The 23120-nt window shown below is 26.6% G+C and overlaps 1 pseudogene; it reads right to left on the reverse strand.

Annotated features, from left to right (window-relative positions):
* Positions 1-22882: 22882 nt before the first annotated feature.
* LOC125580112 overlaps positions 22883-23120 on the reverse strand; it is a 1916-nt pseudogene continuing 1678 nt past the window's right edge.

Consider the following 23120-nt stretch of genomic DNA (forward strand, 5'->3'; position numbering starts at 1 on the left):
AACCCCCTTCGAAGATATTGAGTTTTTGGTAAATACTTTATATACTGAAGCGTATGATCTTTAGTGTTGTTTTAAAATTTCTAACCACATTCTACATTAGTATTAATGTATTTTAAGCTCATTTTCATGGTATATGAGAATCGTTATAATTTGTTTATCAATTAATTTAGTAAAACTTCCTAAGACTCCCTAAATCAATGAAATAACTACTATAAAATAATTATTTTTTTGAAAAACGGAGACAACAAAAGCTCTAAACCTCTTTGAACATCATCATATGTTAGTGCAAGATACAACTATGCATTAAAACAACATTTTCATATTTTTTGAAATTTTCTCAAAATCCATGTGTTAACCCATTCGAAAATATTGAGTTTTTGGTAAATACTTTATATACTTATGCCAATAATCTTTAGTGTTGTTTTAAAATTTCTAACCACATTCTACATTTGTATTAATGTATTTTAAGCTCATTTTCATGGTATATGAGAATCGTTATAATTTGTTTATCAATTAATTTAGTAAAACTTCATAATACTCCTTAAATCAATGAAATAACTACTATAAAATAATTATTTTCTTGAAAAACGGAGACAACATAGGTTCCAAACCTCTTTGAACATCATCATATTTTGGTGCAGAATGCAACTATGCATTAAAACAATATTGTCATATTTTTTGAAATTTTCTCAAAATCAATGTGTTCCCCTTCGAAAATATTAAGTTTTTGGTTAATATTTTATATTCATAAGCCTATAATCTTTAGTGTTTTTTTAAAATTTCTAACCACATTCTACATTTGTATTAATGTAATTTAGGCTCATTTTCATGGTATATGAGAATCGTTATAATTTTTTTATCAATTAATTTAGTAAAACTTCATAATACTCACTAAATCAATGAAACAACTACTATAAAATAATTATTTTCTTGAAAAACGGAGACAACAAAGGCTCCAAACCTCTTTGAACATCATCATATGTTGGTGCAGGATGCAACTATGCATTAAAACAATATTGTCATATTTTTTAAATTTTTCTCAAAATCCATGTGTTAACCCCTTCGAAAATAGTGAGTTTTTGGTAAATACTTTATATACTTAAGCCAATAATCTTTAGTGTTGTTTTAAATTTTCTAACCACATTCTAAATTGGTATTAATGTATTCTAAGCTTATTTTCATGGTATATGAGAATCGTTATAATTTGTTTATCAATTAATTTAGTAAAACTTCATAAGACTCCCTAAATCAATGAAATAACTACTATAAAATAATTATTTTCTTGAAAAACGGAGACAACAAAGGCTCCAAACCTCTTTGAACATCATCATATGTTGGTGCAGGATGCAACTATGCATTAAAACAATATTGTCATATTTTTTAAATTTTTCTCAAAATCCATGTGTTAACCCCTTCGAAAATAGTGAGTTTTTGGTAAATACTTTATATACTTAAGCCAATAATCTTTAGTGTTGTTTTAAAATTTCTAACCACATTCTAAATTGGTATTAATGTATTCTAAGCTCATTTTCATGGTATATGAGAATCGTTATAATTTGTTTATCAATTAATTTAGTAAAACTTCATAAGACTCCCTAAATCAATGAAATAACTACTATAAAATAATTATTTTTTTGAAAAACGGAGACAACAAAAGCTCTAAACCTCTTTGAACATCATCATATGTTAGTGCAAGATACAACTATGCATTAAAACAACATTTTCATATTTTTTGAAATTTTCTCAAAATCCATGTGTAACCCCTTCGAAAATAGTGAGTTTTTGGTAAATACTTTATATATTAAAGCCAATAATCTTTAGTGTTGTTTTAAGATTTCTAACCATATTCTACATTTGTATTAATGTATTTTAAGCTCATTTTCATGGTATATGAGAATCGTTATAATTTGTTTATCAATTAATTTAGTAAAACTTCATAATACTCCCTAAATCAATGAAATAACTACTATAAAATAATTATGTTCTTGAAAAACGGAGACAACAAAGGCTCCAAACCTCTTTGAACATCATTATATGTTAGTGCAGGATACAACTATGTATTAAAACAATATTTTCATATTTTTTGAAATTTTCTCAAAATCCATGTGTTAACTCCATCAAAAATATTGAGTTTTTGGTAAATATTTATATACATAAGCCTATAATCTTTAGTGTTGTTTTAAAATTTCTAACCACATTATACATTTGTATTAATGTATTTTAAGCTCATTTTCATGGTATATGAGAATCGTAATAATTTGTTTATCAATTAATTTAGTAAAACTTCATAATACTCCCTAAATCAATTAAATAACTACTATAAAATAATTATTTTCTTGAAAAACAGAGACAACAAAGGCTCCAAACCTCTTTGAACATCATCATATGTTGGTGCAGAATGCAACTATGCATTAAAATATTATTGTCATATTTTTTAAAAGTTTCTCAAAATCCATGTGTTCCCCTTCGAAAATATTGAGTTTTTGGTAAATATTTTATATACATAAGCCTATAATCTTTAGTGTTTTTTTTCAAAATTTCTAACCACATTCTACATTTGTATTAATGTATTTTAAGCTCATTTTCATGGTATATGAGAATCGTTATAATTTGTTTATCAATTAATTTAGTAAAACTTCGTAATACTCACTAAATTAATGAAATAACTACTATAAAATAAATATTTTCTTGAAAAACAGAGACAACAAAGGCTCCAAACCTCTTTGAACATCATCATATGTTGGTACAGGATGCAACTATGCATTAAAACAATATTTTCATATTTTTTGAAATTTTCTCAAAATGCATGTGTTAGCCCCTTCGAAAATATTGAGTTTTTGCTAAATACTTTATATACTGAAGCCAATAATCTTTAGTGTTGTTTTAAAATTTCTAACCATATTTTACATTTTTATTAATGTATCTTAAGGTCATTTTCACGGTATATGAGAACCGTTATAATTTGTTTATCAATTAATTTAGTAAAACGTCATAATACTCCATAAATCAATGAAATAACTACTATAAAATAATTATTTTCTTGAAAAACGGAGACAACAAATGCTCCAAACCTCTTTGAACATCATCATATGTTAGTGCAGGATACAACTATGCATTAAAATAACATTTACATATTTTTTGAAATTTTCTCAAAATCCATGTGTTAACCCATCGAAAATATTGAGTTTTTGGTAAATATTTATATACATAAGCCTATAATCTTTAGTGTTTTTTTTAAAATTTCTAACCACATTTTATATTTGTATTAATGTATTTTAAGCTCATTTTCATGGTATATGAGAATCGTTATAATTTGTTTATCAATTAATTTAGTAAAACTTCATAATATTCCCTAAATCAATGAAATAACTACTATAAAATAATTATTTTTTTGAAAAACGGAGAAAACAAAAGCTCCAAACCTCTTTGAACATCATCATATGTTAGTGCAAGATACAACTATGCATTAAAACAATATTTTCATATTTTTGAAATTTTCTCAAAATCCATGTGTTAACCCCTTCGAAAATATTGAGTTTTTGGTAAATACTTTATATACTTAAGCCAATAATCTTTAGTGTTGTTTTAAAATTTCTAACCACATTCTACATTTGTATTAATGTATTTTAAGCTCATTTTCATGGTATATGAGAATCGTTATAATTTGTTTATCAATTAATTTAGTAAAACTTCATAATACTCCCTAAATCAATGAAATAACTACTATAAAATAATTATTTTCTTGAAAAACGGAGACAACATAGGCTCCAAACCTCTTTGAACATCCTCATATTTTGGTGCAGAATGCAACTATGCATTAAAACAATATTGTCATATTTTTTGAAATTTTCTCAAAATCAATGTGTTCCCCTTCGAAAATATTAAGTTTTTGGTTAATATTTTATATTCATAAGCCTATAATCTTTAGTGTTTTTTTAAAATTTCTAACCACATTCTACATTTGTATTAATGTATTTTAGGCTCATTTTCATGGTATATGAGAATCGTTATAATTTTTTTATCAATTAAATTAGTAAAACTTCATAATACTCACTAAATCAATGAAACAACTACTATAAAATAATTATTTTCTTGAAAAACGGAGATAACAAAGGCTCCAAACCTCTTTGAACATCATCATATGTTGGTGCAGGATGCAACTATGCATTAAAACAATATTGTCATATTTTTTAAATTTTTCTCAAAATCCATGTGTTAACCTCTTCGAAAATAGTGAGTTTTTGGTAAATACTTTATATACTTAAGCCAATAATCTTTAGTGTTGTTTTAAAATTTCTAACCACATTCTAAATTGGTATTAATGTATTCTAAGCTCATTTTCATGGTATATGAGAATCGTTATAATTTGTTTATCAATTAATTTAGTAAAACTTCATAAGACTCCCTAAATCAATGAAATAACTACTATAAAATAATTATTTTTTTGAAAAACGGAGACAACAAAAGCTCTAAACCTCTTTGAACATCATCATATGTTAGTGCAAGATACAACTATGCATTAAAACAACATTTTCATATTTTTTGAAATTTTCTCAAAATCCATGTGTAACCCCTTCGAAAATAGTGAGTTTTTGGTAAATACTTTATATATTAAAGCCAATAATCTTTAGTGTTGTTTTAAGATTTCTAACCATATTCTACATTTGTATTAATGTATTTTAAGCTCATTTTCATGGTATATGAGAATCGTTATAATTTGTTTATCAATTAATTTAGTAAAACTTCATAATACTCCCTAAATCAATGAAATAACTACTATAAAATAATTATGTTCTTGAAAAACGGAGACAACAAAGGCTCCAAACCTCTTTGAACATCATTATATGTTAGTGCAGGATACAACTATGTATTAAAACAATATTTTCATATTTTTTGAAATTTTCTCAAAATCCATGTGTTAACTCCATCAAAAATATTGAGTTTTTGGTAAATATTTATATACATAAGCCTATAATCTTTAGTGTTGTTTTAAAATTTCTAACCACATTATACATTTGTATTAATGTATTTTAAGCTCATTTTCATGGTATATGAGAATCGTAATAATTTGTTTATCAATTAATTTAGTAAAACTTCATAATACTCCCTAAATCAATTAAATAACTACTATAAAATAATTATTTTCTTGAAAAACAGAGACAACAAAGGCTCCAAACCTCTTTGAACATCATCATATGTTGGTGCAGAATGCAACTATGCATTAAAATATTATTGTCATATTTTTTAAAAGTTTCTCAAAATCCATGTGTTCCCCTTCGAAAATATTGAGTTTTTGGTAAATATTTTATATACATAAGCCTATAATCTTTAGTGTTTTTTTTCAAAATTTCTAACCACATTCTACATTTGTATTAATGTATTTTAAGCTCATTTTCATGGTATATGAGAATCGTTATAATTTGTTTATCAATTAATTTAGTAAAACTTCGTAATACTCACTAAATTAATGAAATAACTACTATAAAATAAATATTTTCTTGAAAAACAGAGACAACAAAGGCTCCAAACCTCTTTGAACATCATCATATGTTGGTGCAGGATGCAACTATGCATTAAAACAATATTTTCATATTTTTTGAAATTTTCTCAAAATGCATGTGTTAGCCCCTTCGAAAATATTGAGTTTTTGCTAAATACTTTATATACTGAAGCCAATAATCTTTAGTGTTGTTTTAAAATTTCTAACCATATTTTACATTTTTATTAATGTATCTTAAGGTCATTTTCACGGTATATGAGAACCGTTATAATTTGTTTATCAATTAATTTATTAAAACGTCATAATACTCCATAAATCAATGAAATAACTACTATAAAATAATTATTTTCTTGAAAAACGGAGACAACAAATGCTCCAAACCTCTTTGAACATCATCATATGTTAGTGCAGGATACAACTATGCATTAAAATAACATTTTCATATTTTTTGAAATTTTCTCAAAATCCATGTGTTAACCCATCGAAAATATTGAGTTTTTGGTAAATATTTATATACATAAGCCTATAATCTTTAGTGTTTTTTTTAAAATTTCTAACCACATTTTATATTTGTATTAATGTATTTTAAGCTCATTTTCATGGTATATGAGAATCGTTATAATTTGTTTATCAATTAATTTAGTAAAACTTCATAATATTCCCTAAATCAATGAAATAACTACTATAAAATAATTATTTTCTTGAAAAACGGAGAAAACAAAAGCTCCAAACCTCTTTGAACATCATCATATGTTGGTGCAAAATGCAACTATGCGTTAAAACAATATTATCATGTTTTTTGAAATTTTCTCAAAATCCATGTATTAACCCCCTTCGAAGATATTGAGTTTTTGGTAAATACTTTATATACTGAAGCGTATGATCTTTAGTGTTGTTTTAAAATTTCTAACCACATTCTACATTAGTATTAATGTATTTTAAGCTCATTTTCATGGTATATGAGAATCGTTATAATTTGTTTATCAATTAATTTAGTAAAACTTCATAAGACTCCCTAAATCAATGAAATAACTGCTATAAAATAATTATTTTTTTGAAAAACGGAGACAACAAAAGCTCTAAACCTCTTTGAACATCATCATATGTTAGTGCAAGATACAACTATGCATTAAAACAATATTTTCATATTTTTGAAATTTTCTCAAAATCCATGTGTTAACCCCTTCGAAAATATTGAGTTTTTGGTAAATACTTTATATACTTAAGCCAATAATCTTTAGTGTTGTTTTAAAATTTCTAACCACATTCTACATTTGTATTAATGTATTTTAAGCTCATTTTCATGGTATATGAGAATCGTTATAATTTGTTTATCAATTAATTTAGTAAAACTTCATAATACTCCCTAAATCAATGAAATAACTACTATAAAATAATTATTTTCTTGAAAAACGGAGACAACATAGGCTCCAAACCTCTTTGAACATCCTCATATTTTGGTGCAGAATGCAACTATGCATTAAAATATTATTGTCATATTTTTTAAAAGTTTCTCAAAATCCATGTGTTCCCCTTCGAAAATATTGAGTTTTTGGTAAATATTTTATATACATAAGCCTATAATCTTTAGTGTTTTTTTTTAAAATTTCTAACCACATTCTACATTTGTATTAATGTATTTTAAGCTCATTTTCATGGTATATGAGAATCGTTATAATTTGTTTATCAATTAATTTAGTAAAACTTCGTAATACTCACTAAATTAATGAAATAACTACTATAAAATAAATATTTTCTTGAAAAACAGAGACAACAAAGGCTCCAAACCTCTTTGAACATCATCATATGTTGGTGCAGGATGCAACTATGCATTAAAACAATATTTTCATATTTTTTGAAATTTTCTCAAAATCAATGTGTTCCCCTTCGAAAATATTAAGTTTTTGGTTAATATTTTATATTCATAAGCCTATAATCTTTAGTGTTTTTTTAAAATTTCTAACCACATTCTACATTTGTATTAATGTATTTTAGGCTCATTTTCATGGTATATGAGAATCGTTATAATTTTTTTATCAATTAAATTAGTAAAACTTCATAATACTCACTAAATCAATGAAACAACTACTATAAAATAATTATTTTCTTGAAAAACGGAGACAACAAAGGCTCCAAACCTCTTTGAACATCATCATATGTTGGTGCAGGATGCAACTATGCATTAAAACAATATTGTCATATTTTTTAAATTTTTCTCAAAATCCATGTGTTAACCTCTTCGAAAATAGTGAGTTTTTGGTAAATACTTTATATACTTAAGCCAATAATCTTTAGTGTTGTTTTAAAATTTCTAACCACATTCTACATTAGTATTAATGTATTTTAAGCTCATTTTCATGGTATATGAGAATCGTTATAATTTGTTTATCAATTAATTTAGTAAAACTTCATAAGACTCCCTAAATCAATGAAATAACTACTATAAAATAATTATTTTTTTGAAAAACGGAGACAACAAAAGCTCTAAACCTCTTTGAACATCATCATATGTTAGTGCAAGATACAACTATGCATTAAAACAATATTTTCATATTTTTTGAAATTTTCTCAAAATCCATGTGTTAACCCCTTCGAAAATATTGAGTTTTTGGTAAATACTTTATATACTTAAGCCAATAATCTTTAGTGTTGTTTTAAAATTTCTAACCACATTCTACATTTGTATTAATGTATTTTAAGCTCATTTTCATGGTATATGAGAATCGTTATAATTTGTTTATCAATTAATTTAGTAAAACTTCATAATACTCCCTAAATCAATGAAATAACTACTATAAAATAATTATTTTCTTGAAAAACGGAGACAACAAAGGCTCCAAACCTCTTTGAACATCCTCATATTTTGGTGCAGAATGCAACTATGCATTAAAACAATATTGTCATATTTTTTGAAATTTTCTCAAAATCAATGTGTTCCCCTTCGAAAATATTAAGTTTTTGGTTAATATTTTATATTCATAAGCCTATAATCTTTAGTGTTTTTTTAAAATTTCTAACCACATTCTACATTTGTATTAATGTATTTTAGGCTCATTTTCATGGTATATGAGAATCGTTATAATTTTTTTATCAATTAAATTAGTAAAACCTCATAATACTCACTAAATCAATGAAACAACTACTATAAAATAATTATTTTCTTGAAAAACGGAGATAACAAAGGCTCCAAACCTCTTTGAACATCATCATATGTTGGTGCAGGATGCAACTATGCATTAAAACAATATTGTCATATTTTTTAAATTTTTCTCAAAATCCATGTGTTAACCTCTTCGAAAATAGTGAGTTTTTGGTAAATACTTTATATACTTAAGCCAATAATCTTTAGTGTTGTTTTAAAATTTCTAACCACATTCTAAATTGGTATTAATGTATTTTAAGCTCATTTTCATGGTATATGAGAATCGTTATAATTTGTTTATCAATTAATTTAGTAAAACTTCATAAGACTCCCTTAATCAATGAAATAACTACTATAAAATAATTATTTTCTTGAAAAACGGAGACAACAAAAGCTCCAAACCTCTTTGAACATCATCATCTGTTGGTGCAGGATGCAACTATCCATTAAAACAATATTGTCATATTTTTTGAAATTTTCTCAAAATCCATGTGTTAACAACCCCTACGAAAATATTGAGTTTTTGGTAAGTAATTTATATATTGAAGCCTATAATCTTTAGTGTTGCTTTAAAATCTCTAACCACATTCTACATTTGTATTACTGTATTTTAAGCTCTTTTTCATGGTATATGGGAATCAATAACGTTTTTATCAATTAATTTATTAAAACATCATAATACTCCCTAAATCGATGGAATAACCACTATAAAATTATTATTTTCTTGATAAACGGAGACGGCAAAGGCTCCAAACCTCTTTGAACATCATCATATGTTAGTGCAGGATGCAACTAGGTATTAAAACAATATTGTCATATTTTTTGAAAATTTCTCAAAATCTATGGGCACCCCCTACAAAAATATTGAGTTTTTGGTAAATACTTTATATACTGAAGCCTATAATCTTTAGTGTTGTTTTAAAATTTCTACCATATTCTACATTTGTATTAATGTATGCTAAACTCTTTTTCATGGTAAATGAGCATCGTTCAATTGTTTTTATCAAATAATTTAATAAAACTTCATAATACTCCCTAAATCGATGGAATAACCACTATAAAATTATTATTTTCTTGATAAACGAAGACGACAAAGGCTCCAAACCTCTTTGAACATCATCATATGTAAGTGCAGGATGCAACTAGGCATTAAAACAATATTGTCATATTTTTTAAAATTTTCTCAAAATCTATGGGCTAACAACCCCTACAAAAATATTGAGTTTTTGGTAAATACTTTATATACTGAAGCCTATAATCTTTAGTGTTGTTTTAAAATTTCTACCATATTCTACTTTTGTATTAATGTATGCTAAACTCTTTTTCATGGTAAATGAGCATCGTTCAATTGTTTTTATCAAATAATTTAATAAAACTTCATAATACTCCCTAAATCGATGGAATAACCACTATAAAATTATTATTTTCTTGATAAACAAAGACGACAAAGGCTCCAAACCTCTTTGAACATCATCATATGTTAGTGCAGGATGCACCTAGGCATTAAAACAACATTGTCATATTTTTTGAAATTTTCTCAAAATCTATGGGCTAACAACCCCTACAAAAATATTGAGTTTTTGGTAAATACTTTTCTATACTGAAGCCTATAATCTTTAGTATTGTTTTAAAATTTCTACCATATTCTACATTTGTATTAATGTATGCTAAAATCTTTTTCATGGTAAATGAGCATCGTTCTATTGTTTTTATCAAATAATTTAATAAAACTTCATAATACTACCTAAATCGATGGAATAACCACTATAAAATTATTATTTTCTTGATAAACGAAGACGACAAAGGCTCCAAACCTCTTTGAACATCATCATATGTTAGTGCAGGATGCAACTAGGCATTAAAATAATATTGTCATATTTTTTGAAATTTTCTCAAAATCTATGGGCTAACCCCTACAAAAATGTTGAGTTTTTTGGTAAATACTTTATATACTGAAGCCTATAATCTTTAGTGTTGTTTTAAAATTTCTACCATATTCTACAATTGTATTAATGTATGCTAAACTATTTTCATGGTAAATGAGCATCGTTCAATTGTTTTTATCAAATAATTTAATAAAATTTCATAATACTCCCTAAATCGATAGAATAACCACTATAAAATTATTATTTTCTTGATAAACAGAGACAACAAAGGCTTCAAACCTCTTTGAACATCATCATATGTTAGTGCAGGATGCAACTAGGCATTAAAACAATATTGTCATATTTTTTGAAATTTTCTCAAAATCTATGGGCTAACTAACCCCTACAAAAATATTGAGTTTTTGGTAAATACTTTATATACTGAAGCCTATAATCTTTAGTGTTGTTTTAAAATTTCTACCATATTCTATATTTGTATTAATGTATGTTTAACTCTTTTTCAAGGTAAATCAGCATCTTTCAATTGTTTTTATCAAATAATTTAATAAAATTTCATAATACTCCCTAAATCGATGGAATAACCACTATAAAATTATTATTTTCTGATAAACGGAGACGACAAAGGCTCCAAACCTCTTTGAACATCATCATATGTTAGTGCAGGATGCAACTAGGCATTAAAACAATATTGTCATATTTTTTGAAATTTTCTCAAAATCTATGGGCTAACCCCTACAAAAATATTGAGTTTTTGGTAAATACTTTATATACTGAAGCCTATAATCTTTAGTGTTGTTTTAAAATTTCTACCATATTCTACATTTGTATTAATGTATGCTAAACTCTTTTTCATGGTAAATGAGCATCGTTCAATTGTTTTTATCAAATAATTTAATAAAACTTCATAATACTCCCTAAATCGATGGAATAACCACTATAAAATTATTATTTTCTTGATAGACAGAGACAACAAAGGCACCAAAACTCTTTGAACATCATCATATGTTAGTGCAGGATGCAACTAGGCATTAAAACAATATTGTCATATTTTTTGAAATTTTCTCAAAATCTATGGGCTAACCCCTACAAAAATATTGAGTTTTTGGTAAATACTTTATATACTGAAGCCTATAATCTTTAGTGTTGTTTTAAAATTTCTACCATATTCTACATTTGTATTAATGTATGCTAAAATCTTTTTCATGGTAAATGAGCATCGTTCAATTGTTTTTATCAAATAATTTAATAAAACTTCATAATACTCCCTAAATCGATGGAATAACCACTATAAAATTAATATTTTCTTGATAAACGGAGACGACAAAGGCTCCAAACCTCTTTGAACATCATCATATGTTAGTGCAGGATGCAACTAGGCATTAAAACAATATTTTCATATTTTTTGAAATTTTCTCAAAATCTATGGGCTAACCCCTACAAAAATATTGAGTTTTTGGTAAATACTTTATATACTGAAGCCTATAATCTTTAGTGTTGTTTTAAAATTTCTACCATATTCTATATTTGTATTAATGTATGTTTAACTATTTTTCAAGGTAAATCAGCATCTTTCAATTGTTTTTATCAAATAATTTAATAAAACTTCATAATATTCCCTAAATCGATGGAATAACCACTATAAAGTTATTATTTTCTTGATAAACGGAGACGACAAAAGCTCCAAACCTCTTTGAACATCATCATATGTTAGTGCAGGATGCAACTAGGCATTAAAACAATATTGTCATATTTTTGAAAATTTCTCAAAATCTATGGGCTAACCCCTACAAAAATATTGAGTTTTTGGTAAATACTTTATATACTGAAGCCTATAATCTTTAGTGTTGTTTTAAAATTTCTACCATATTCTACATTTGTATTAATGTATGCTAAACTCTTTTTCATGGTAAATGAGCATCGTTCAATTGTTTTTATCAAATAATTTAATAAAACTTCATAATACTCCCTAAATCGATGGAATAACCACTATAAAATTATTATTTTCTTGATAAACGGAGACGACAAAGGCTCCAAACCTCTTTGAACATCATCATATGTTAGTGCAGGATGCAACTAGGCATTAAAACAATATTGTCATATTTTTTGAAATTTCTCAAAATCTATGGGCTAAAATATTGAGTTTTTGGTAAATACTTTATATACTGAAGCCTATAATCTTTAGTGTTGTTTTAAAATTTCTACCATATTCTACATTTGTATTAATGTATGCTAAAATCTTTTTCATGGTAAATGAGCATCGTTCTATTGTTTTAATCAAATAATTTAATAAAACTTCATAATACTCCCTAAATCGATGGAATAACCACTATAACATTATTATTTTCTTGATAAACGGAGACGACAAAGGCTCCAAACCTCTTTGAACATCATCATATGTTAGTGCAGGATGCAACTAGGCATTAAAACAATATTGTCATATTTTTTGAAATTTCTCAAAATCTATGGGCTAACCCCTACAAAAATATTGAGTTTTTGGTAAATACTTTATATACTGAAGCCTATAATCTTTAGTGTTGTTTTAAAATTTCTACCATATTCTATATTTGTATTAATGTATGCTAAAATCTTTTTCATGGTAAATGAGCATCGTTCTATTGTTTTTATCAAATAATTTAATAAAACTTCATAATACTCCCTAAATCGATGGAATAACCACTATAAAATTATTATTTTCTTGATAAACGGAGACGACAAAGGCTCCAAACCTCTTTGAACATCATCATATGTTAGTGCAGGATGCAACTAGGCATTAAAACAATATTGTCATATTTTTTGAAATTTTCTCAAAATCTATGGGCTAACCCCTACAAAAATATTGAGTTTTTGGTAAATACTTTATATACTGAAGCCTATAATCTTTAGTGTTGTTTTAAAATTTCTACCATATTCTACATTTGTATTAATGTATGCTAAACTCTTTTCATGGTAAATGAGCATCGTTCAATTGTTTTTATCAAATAATTTAATAAAACTTCATAATACTCCCTAAATCGATGGAATAACCACTATAAAATTATTATTTTCTTGATAAACGGAGACAACAAAGGCTCCAAACCTCTTTGAACATCATCATATGTTAGTGCAGGATGCAACTAGGCATTAAAACAATATTGTCATATTTTTTGAAATTTCTCAAAATCTATGGGCTAACCCCTACAAAAAATTGAGTTTTTGGTAAATACTTTATATACTAAAGCCTATAATCTTTAGTGTTGTTTTAAAAATTCTACCATATTCTAAATTTGTATTAATGTATGCTAAACTCTTTTTCATGGTAAATGAGCATCGTTCAATTGTTTTATCAAATAATTTAATAAAACTTCATAATACTCCCTAAATCGATGGAATAACCACTATAAAATTAATATTTTCTTGATAAACGGAGACGACAAAGGCTCCAAACCTCTTTGAACATCATCATATGTTAGTGCAGGATGCAACTAGGCATTAAAACAATATTGTCATATTTTTTGAAATTTTCTCAAAATCTATGGGCTAACCCCTACAAAAATATTGAGTTTTTGGTAAATACTTTATATACTGAAGCCTATAATCTTTAGTGTTGTTTTAAAATTTCTACCATATTCTACATTTGTATTAATGTATGTTTAACTCTTTTTCATGGTAAATGAGCATCTTTCAATTGTTTTTATCAAATAATTTAATAAAACTTCATAATACTCCCTAAATCGATGGAATAACCACTATAAATTATTATTTTCTTGATAAACGGAGACGACAAAGGCTCCAAACCTCTTTGAACATCATCATATGTTAGTGCAGGATGCAACTAGGCATTAAAACAATATTGTCATATTTTTTGAAATTTTCTCAAAATCTATGGGCTAACCCCTACAAAATTTTGAGTTTTTGGTAAATACTTTATATACTGAAGCCTATAATCTTTAGTGTTGTTTTAAAATTTCTACCATATTCTACATTTGTTTAATGTATGCTAAACTCTTTTTCATGGTAAATGAGCATCGTTCAATTGTTTTATCAAATAATTTAATAAAACTTCATAATACTCCCTAAATCGATGGAATAACCACTATAAAATTATTATTTTCTTGATAAACGGAGACGACAAAGGCTCCAAACCTCTTTGAACATCATCATATGTTAGTGCAGGATGCAACTAGGCATTAAAACAATATTGTCATATTTTTTGAAATTTTCTCAAAATCTATGGGCTAACCCCTACAAAAATATTGAGTTTTTGGTAAATACTTTATATACTGAAGCCTATAATCTTTAGTGTTGTTTTAAAATTTCTACCATATTCTACATTTGTATTAATGTATGCTAAACTCTTTTTCATGGTAAATGAGCATCGTTCAATTGTTTTATCAAATAATTTAATAAAACTTCATAATACTCCCTAAATCGATGGAATAACCACTATAAAATTATTATTTTCTTGATAAACGGAGACGACAAAGGCTCCAAACCTCTTTGAACATCATCATATGTTAGTGCAGGATGCAACTAGGCATTAAAACAATATTGTCATATTTTTTGAAATTTCTCAAAATCTATGGGCTAACCCCTACAAAAATATTGAGTTTTTGGTAAATACTTTATATACTGAAGCCTATAATCTTTAGTGTTGTTTTAAAATTTCTACCATATTCTACATTTGTATTAATGTATGCTAAACTCTTTTTCATGGTAAATGAGCATCGTTCAATTGTTTTTATCAAATAATTTAATAAAACTTCATAATACTCCCTAAATCGATGGAATAACCACTATAAAATTATTATTTTCTTGATAAACGGAGACGACAAAGGCTCCAAACCTCTTTGAACATCATCATATGTTAGTGCAGGATGCAACTAGGCATTAAAACAATATTGTCATATTTTTTGAAATTTTCTCAAAATCTATGGGCTAACCCCTACAAAAATATTGAGTTTTTGGTAAATACTTTATATACTGAAGCCTATAATCTTTAGTGTTGTTTTAAAATTTCTACCATATTCTACATTTGTATTAATGTATGCTAAACTCTTTTTCATGGTAAATGAGCATCGTTCAATTTTTTTATCAAATATTTAATAAAACTTCATAATACTCCCTAAATCGATGGAATAACCACTATAAAATTATTATTTTCTTGATAAACGGAGACACAAAGGCTCCAAACCTCTTTGAACATTATCATATGTTAGTGCAGGATGCAACTAGGCATTAAAACAATATTGTCATATTTTTTGAAATTTCTCAAAATCTATGGGCTAACCCCTACAAAAAATTGAGTTTTTGGTAAATACTTTATATACTAAAGCCTATAATCTTTAGTGTTGTTTTAAAATTTCTACCATATTCTAATTTGTATTAATGTATGCTAAAATCTTTTTCATGGTAAATGAGCATCGTTCAATTGTTTTTATCAAATAATTTAATAAAACTTCATAATACTCCCTAAATCGATGGAATAACCACTATAAAATTATTATTTTCTTGATAAACGGAGACGACAAAGGCTCCAAACCTCTTTGAACATCATCATATGTTAGTGCAGGATGCAACTAGGCATTAAAACAATATTGTCATATTTTTTGAAATTTTCTCAAAATCTATGGGCTAACCCCTACAAAAATATTGAGTTTTTGGTAAATACTTTATATACTGAAGCCTATAATCTTTAGTGTTGTTTTAAAATTTCTACCATATTCTACATTTGTATTAATGTATGCTAAACTCTTTTTCATGGTAAATGAGCATCTTTCAATTGTTTTTATCAAATAATTTAATAAAACTTCATAATACTCCCTAAATCGATGGAATAACCACTATAAAATTATTATTTTCTTGATAAACGGAGACGACAAAAGGCTCCAAACCTCTTTGAACATCATCATATGTTAGTGCAGGATGCAACTAGGCATTAAAACAATATTGTCATATTTTTTGAAATTTTCTCAAAATCTATGGGCTAACCCCTACAAAAATATTGAGTTTTTGGTAAATACTTTATATACTGAAGCCTATAATCTTTAGTGTTGTTTTAAAATTTCTACCATATTCTACATTTGTATTAATGTATGCTAAACTCTTTTTCATGGTAAATGAGCATCGTTCAATTGTTTTAATCAAATAATTTAATAAAACTTCATAATACTCCCTAAATCGATGGAATAACCACTATAAAATTATTATTTTCTTGATAAACGGAGACGACAAAGGCTCCAAACCTCTTTGAACATCATCATATGTTAGTGCAGGATGCAACTAGGCATTAAAACAATATTGTCATATTTTTGAAATTTTCTCAAAATCTATGGGCTAACCCCTACAAAAATATTGAGTTTTTGGTAAATATTTTATATACTGAAGCCTATAATCTTTAGTGTTGTTTTAAAATTTCTACCATATTCTACATTTGTATTAATGTATGCTAAACTCTTTTTCATGGTAAATGAGCATCGTTCAATTGTTTTAATCAAATAATTTAATAAAACTTCATAATACTCCTAAATCGATGGAATAACCACTATAAAGTTATTATTTTCTTGATAAACGGAGACGACAAAGGCTCCAAACCTCTTTGAACATCATCATATGTTAGTGCAGGATGCAACTAGGCATTAAAACAATATTGTCATATTTTTTGAAATTTTCTCAAAATCTATGGGCTAACCCCTACAAAAATATTGAGTTTTTGGTAAATACTTTATATACTGAAGCCTATAATCTTTAGTGTTGTTTTAAAATTTCTACCATATTCTACATTTGTATTAATGTATGCTAAAATCTTTTTCATGGTAAATGAGCATGTTCAATGTTTTTATCAAATAATTTAATAAAACTTCATAATACTCCCTAAATCGATGGAATAACCACTATAAAATTATTATTTTCTTGATAAACGGAGACGACAAAGGCTCCAAACCTCTTTGAACATCATCATATGTTAGTGCAGGATGCAACTAGGCATTAAAACAATATTGTCATATTTTTTGAAATTTTCTCAAAATCTATGGGCTAACCCCTACAAAAATATTGAGTTTTTGGTAAATACTTTATATACTGAAGCCTATAATCTTTAGTGTTGTTTTAAAAATTCTACCATATTCTACATTTGTATTAATGTATGCTAAACTCTTTTTCATGGTAAATGAGCATCGTTCAATTGTTTTTATCAAATAATTTAATAAAACTTCATAATACTCCCTAAATCGATGGAATAACCACTATAAAATTATTATTTTCTTGATAAACGGAGACGACAAAGGCTCCAAACCTCTTTGAACATCATCATATGTTAGTGCAGGATGCAACTAGGCATTAAAACAATATTTTCATATTTTTGAAATTTTCTCAAAATCTATGGGCTAACCCCTACAAAAATATTGAGTTTTTGGTAAATACTTTATATACTGAAGCCTATAATCTTTAGTGTTGTTTTAAAATTTCTACCATATTCTACATTTGTATTAATGTATGCTAAACTCTTTTTCATGGTAAATGAGCATCTTTCAATGTTTTTATCAATAATTTTAGTAAAACTTCATAATACTCCCTAAATCGATGGAATAACCACTATAAAATTATTATTTTCTTGATAAACAGAGAAGACAAAGGCTCCAAACCTCTTTGAAACATCATCATATGTTAGTGCAGGATGCAACTAGGCATTAAAACAATATTGTCATATTTTTTGAAATTTTCTCAAAATCTATGGGCTAACCCCTACAAAATATTGAGTTTTTGGTAAATACTTTATATATACTGAAGCCTATAATCTTTAGTGTTGTTTTAAAATTTCTACCATATTCTACATTTGTATTAATGTATGCTAAACTCTTTTTCATGGTAAATGAGCATCGTTCAATTGTTTTTATCAAATAATTTAATAAAACTTCATAATACTCCTAAATCGATGGAATAACACTATAAAATTATTATTTTCTTGATAAACGGAGACGACAAAGGCTCCAAACCTCTTTGAACATCATCATATGTTAGTGCAGGATGCAACTAGGCATTAAAACAATATTGTCATATTTTTGAAATTTTCTCAAAATCTATGGGCTAACCCCTACAAAAATTGAGTTTTTGGTAAATACTTTATATACTGAAGCCTATAATCTTTAGTGTTGTTTAAAATTTCTACCATATTCTACATTTGTATTAATGTATGCTAAACTCTTTTTCATGGTAAATGAGCATCGTTCAATTGTTTTTATCAAATAATTTAATAAAACTTCATAATACTCCCTAAATCGATGGAATAACCACTATAAAATTATTATTTTCTTGATAAACGAAGACGACAAAGGCTCCAAACCTCTTTGAACATCATCATATGTTAGTGCAGGATGCAACTAGGCATTAAAACAATATTGTCATATTTTTTGAAATTTTCTCAAAATCTATGGGCTAACACCCTACAAAATATTGAGTTTTTGGTAAATACTTTATATACTGAAGCCTATAATCTTTAGTGTTGTTTTAAAATTTCTACCATATTCTACATTTGTATTAATGTATGCTAAACTCTTTTTCATGGTAAATGAGCATCGTTCAATTGTTTTTATCAAATAATTTAATAAAACTTCATAATACTCCCTAAATCGATGGAATAACCACTATAAAATTATTATTTTCTTGATAAACGGAGACGACAAAGGCTCCAAACCTCTTTGAACATCATCATATGTTAGTGCAGGATGCAACTAGGCATTAAAACAATATTGTCATATTTTTTGAAATTTTCTCAAAATCTATGGGCTAACCCCTACAAAAATATTGAGTTTTTGGTAAATACTTTATATACTGAAGCCTATAATCTTTAGTGTTGTTTTAAAATTTCTACCATATTCTACATTTGTATTAATGTATGCTAAACTCTTTTTCATGGTAAATGAGCATCGTTCAATTGTTTTATCAAATAATTAATAAAACTTCATAATACTCCCTAAATCGATGGAATAACCACTATAAATTATTATTTCTTGATAAACGGAGACGACAAAGCTCCAAACCTCTTTGAACATCATCATATGTTAGTGCAGGATGCAACTAGGCATTAAAACAATATTGTCATATTTTTTGAAATTTTCTCAAAATCTATGGGCTAACCCCTACAAAAATATTGAGTTTTTGGTAAATACTTTATATACTGAAGCCTATAATCTTTAGTGTTGTTTTAAAATTTCTACCATATTCTACATTTGTATTAATGTATGCTAAACTCTTTTTCATGGTAAATGAGCATCGTTCAATTGTTTTTATCAAATAATTTAATAAAACTTCATAATACTCCCTAAATCGATGGAATAACCACTATAAAATTATATTTTCTTGATAAACGGAGACGACAAAGGCTCCAAACCTCTTTGAACATCATCATATGTTAGTGCAGGATGCAACTAGGCATTAAAACAATATTGTCATATTTTTGAAATTTTCTCAAAATCTATGGGCTAACCCCTACAAAAATATTGAGTTTTTGGTAAATACTTTATATACTGAAGCCTATAATCTTTAGTGTTGTTTTAAAATTTCTACCATATTCTACATTTGTATTAATGTATGCTAAACTCTTTTTCATGGTAAATGAGCATCGTTCAATTGTTTTTATCAAATAATTTAATAAAACTTCATAATACTCCCTAAATCGATGGAATAACCACTATAAAATTATTATTTTCTTGATAAACGGAGACGACAAAGGCTCCAAACCTCTTTGAACATCATCATATGTTAGTGCAGGATGCAACTAGGCATTAAACAATATTGTCATATTTTTTGAAATTTCTCAAATCTATGAGCTAACCCCTACAAAAATTGAGTTTTTGGTAAATACTTTATATACTGAAGCCTATAATCTTTAGTGTTGTTTTAAAATTTCTACCATATTCTACATTTGTATTAATGTATGCTAAACTCTTTTCATGGTAAATGAGCATCGTTCAATTGTTTTTATCAAATAATTAGTAAAACTTCATAATACTCCCTAAATCGATGGAATAACCAATAAAATTATTATTTCTTGATAAACGGAGACGACAAAGGCTCCAAACCTCTTTGAACATCATCATATGTTAGTGCAGGATGCAACTAGGCATTAAAACAATATTGTCATATTTTTGAAATTTCTCAAAATCTATGGGCTAACCCCTACAAAAATATTGAGTTTTTGGTAAATACTTTATATACTGAAGCTATAATCTTAGTATTTGTTTTAAAAATTTCCCATATTCTACATTGTATTAATGTATGCTAAACTCTTTTCATGGTAAATGAGCATCGTTCAATTGTTTTTATCAAAATTTAGTAAAACTTCATAATACTCCCTAAATCGATGGAATAACCACTATAAAATTATTATTTCTTGATAAACGGAGACGACAAAGGCTCCAAACCTCTTTGAACATCATCATATGTTAGTGCAGGATGCAACTAGGCATTAAAACAATATTGTCATATTTTTGAAATTTCTCAAAATCTATGGGCTAACCCCTACAAAAAATTGAGTTTTTGGTAAATACTTTATATACTGAAGCCTATAATCTTTAGTGTTGTTTTAAAATTTCTACCATATTCTACATTTGTATTAATGTATGCTAAACTCTTTTTCATGGTAAATGAGCATCGTTCAATTGTTTTATCAAATAATTTAATAAAACTTCATAATACTCCCTAAATCGATGGAATAACCACTATAAAATTATTATTTTCTTGATAAACGGAGACGACAAAGGCTCCAAACCTCTTTGAACATCATCATATGTTAGTGCAGGATGCAACTAGGCATTAAAACAATATGTCATATTTTTTGAAATTTCTCAAAATCTATGGGCTAACCCCTACAAAAAATTGAGTTTTGTAAATACTTATATACTGAACATAATTTTAGTGTGTTTTAAAATTCTACCATATTCTACATTTGTATTAATGTATGCTAAACTTTTTTCATGGTAAATGAGCATCGTTCAATTGTTTTATCAAATAATTTAATAAAACTTCATAATACTCCCTAAATCGATGGAATAACCACTATAAAATTATTATTTTCTTGATAAACGGAGACGACAAAGGCTCCAAACCTCTTTGAACATCATCATATGTTAGTGCAGGATGCAACTAGGCATTAAAACAATATTGTCATATTTTTTGAAATTTCTCAAAATCTATGGGCTAACCCTACAAAAAATTGAGTTTTTGGTAAATATATATACTGAAGCCTATAATCTTTAGTGTTGTTTTAAAATTTCTACCATATTCTACATTTGTTTAATGTATGCTAAACTCTTTTCATGGTAAATGAGCATCGTTCAATTGTTTTATCAAATAATTAATATAAAACTTCATAATACTCCCTAAATCGATGGAATAACCACTATAAAATTATATTTTCTTGAAAACGGAGACACAAAGGCTCCAAACCTTTTGAACATCATCATATGTTAGTGAGGATGCAACTAGGCATTTAAAACAATATTGTCATATTTTTTGAAATTTTCTCAAAATCTATGGGCTAACCCCTACAAAAATATTGAGTTTTGGGTAAATACTTTATATACTGAAGCCTATAATCTTTAGTGTTGTTTAAAATTTCTACCATATTCTACATTTGTATTAATGTATGCTAAACTCTTTTTCATGGTAATGAGCATCGTTCAATGTTTTTACTAATTTATAAAACTTCATAATACTCCTAAATCGATGGAATAACCACTATAAAAGATTATTTTCTTGATAACGGAGACGACAAAGGCTCCAAACCTCTTGAACATCATCATATGTTAGTGCAGGATGCAACTAGGCATTAAAACAATATTGTCATATTTTGAAATTTCTCAAAATCTATGGGCTAACCCCTACAAAAATATTGAGTTTTTGGTAAATACTTTATATACTGAAGCCTATAATATTTTAGTGTTGTTTTAAAATTTTACCATATTCTACATTTGTATTAATGTATGCTAAAATCTTTTTCATGGTAAATGAGCATCGTTCATTATTTTATCAAATAATTTAGTAAAACTTCATAATACTCCCTAAATCGATGAATAACCACTAAAAATTATTATTTCTTGATAAACGGAGACGACAAAGGCTCCAACCTCTTTGAACATCATCATATGTTAGTGCAGGATGCAACTAGGCATTAAAACAATATTGTCATATTTTTGAAATTTCTCAAAATCTATGGGCTAACCCATACAAAAATGTGAGTTTTGGTAAATACTTTATACTGAAGCCTATAATCTTTAGTGTTGTTTAAAAATTCCCCATATTCTACATTTGAATGTATGCTAAATCTTTTCATGGTAAATGAGAATCGTTCAATTGTTTTATCAAATAATTAGTAAAAATTCATAATCCCTAAATCGATGGGAATACCAATATAGAAATTATTATTTTCTGATAAACGGAGACGACAAAGGTCCAACCTCTTGAAACATCATCATATGTTAGTGCAGGATGCAATAGGCATTAAAACAATATTTCATATTTTTGAAATTTCTCAAAATCTAGGGCTAACCCCTACAAAAAATATTGAGGTTTTGGTAAATACTTATATACTGACGCCATAATCTTTGTGTTGTTAAAA

The sequence above is a fragment of the Brassica napus genome, chromosome C1 (assembly GCF_020379485.1).
Source record: "Brassica napus cultivar Da-Ae chromosome C1, Da-Ae, whole genome shotgun sequence".
NCBI classification, from domain to species: domain Eukaryota; kingdom Viridiplantae; phylum Streptophyta; class Magnoliopsida; order Brassicales; family Brassicaceae; genus Brassica; species Brassica napus.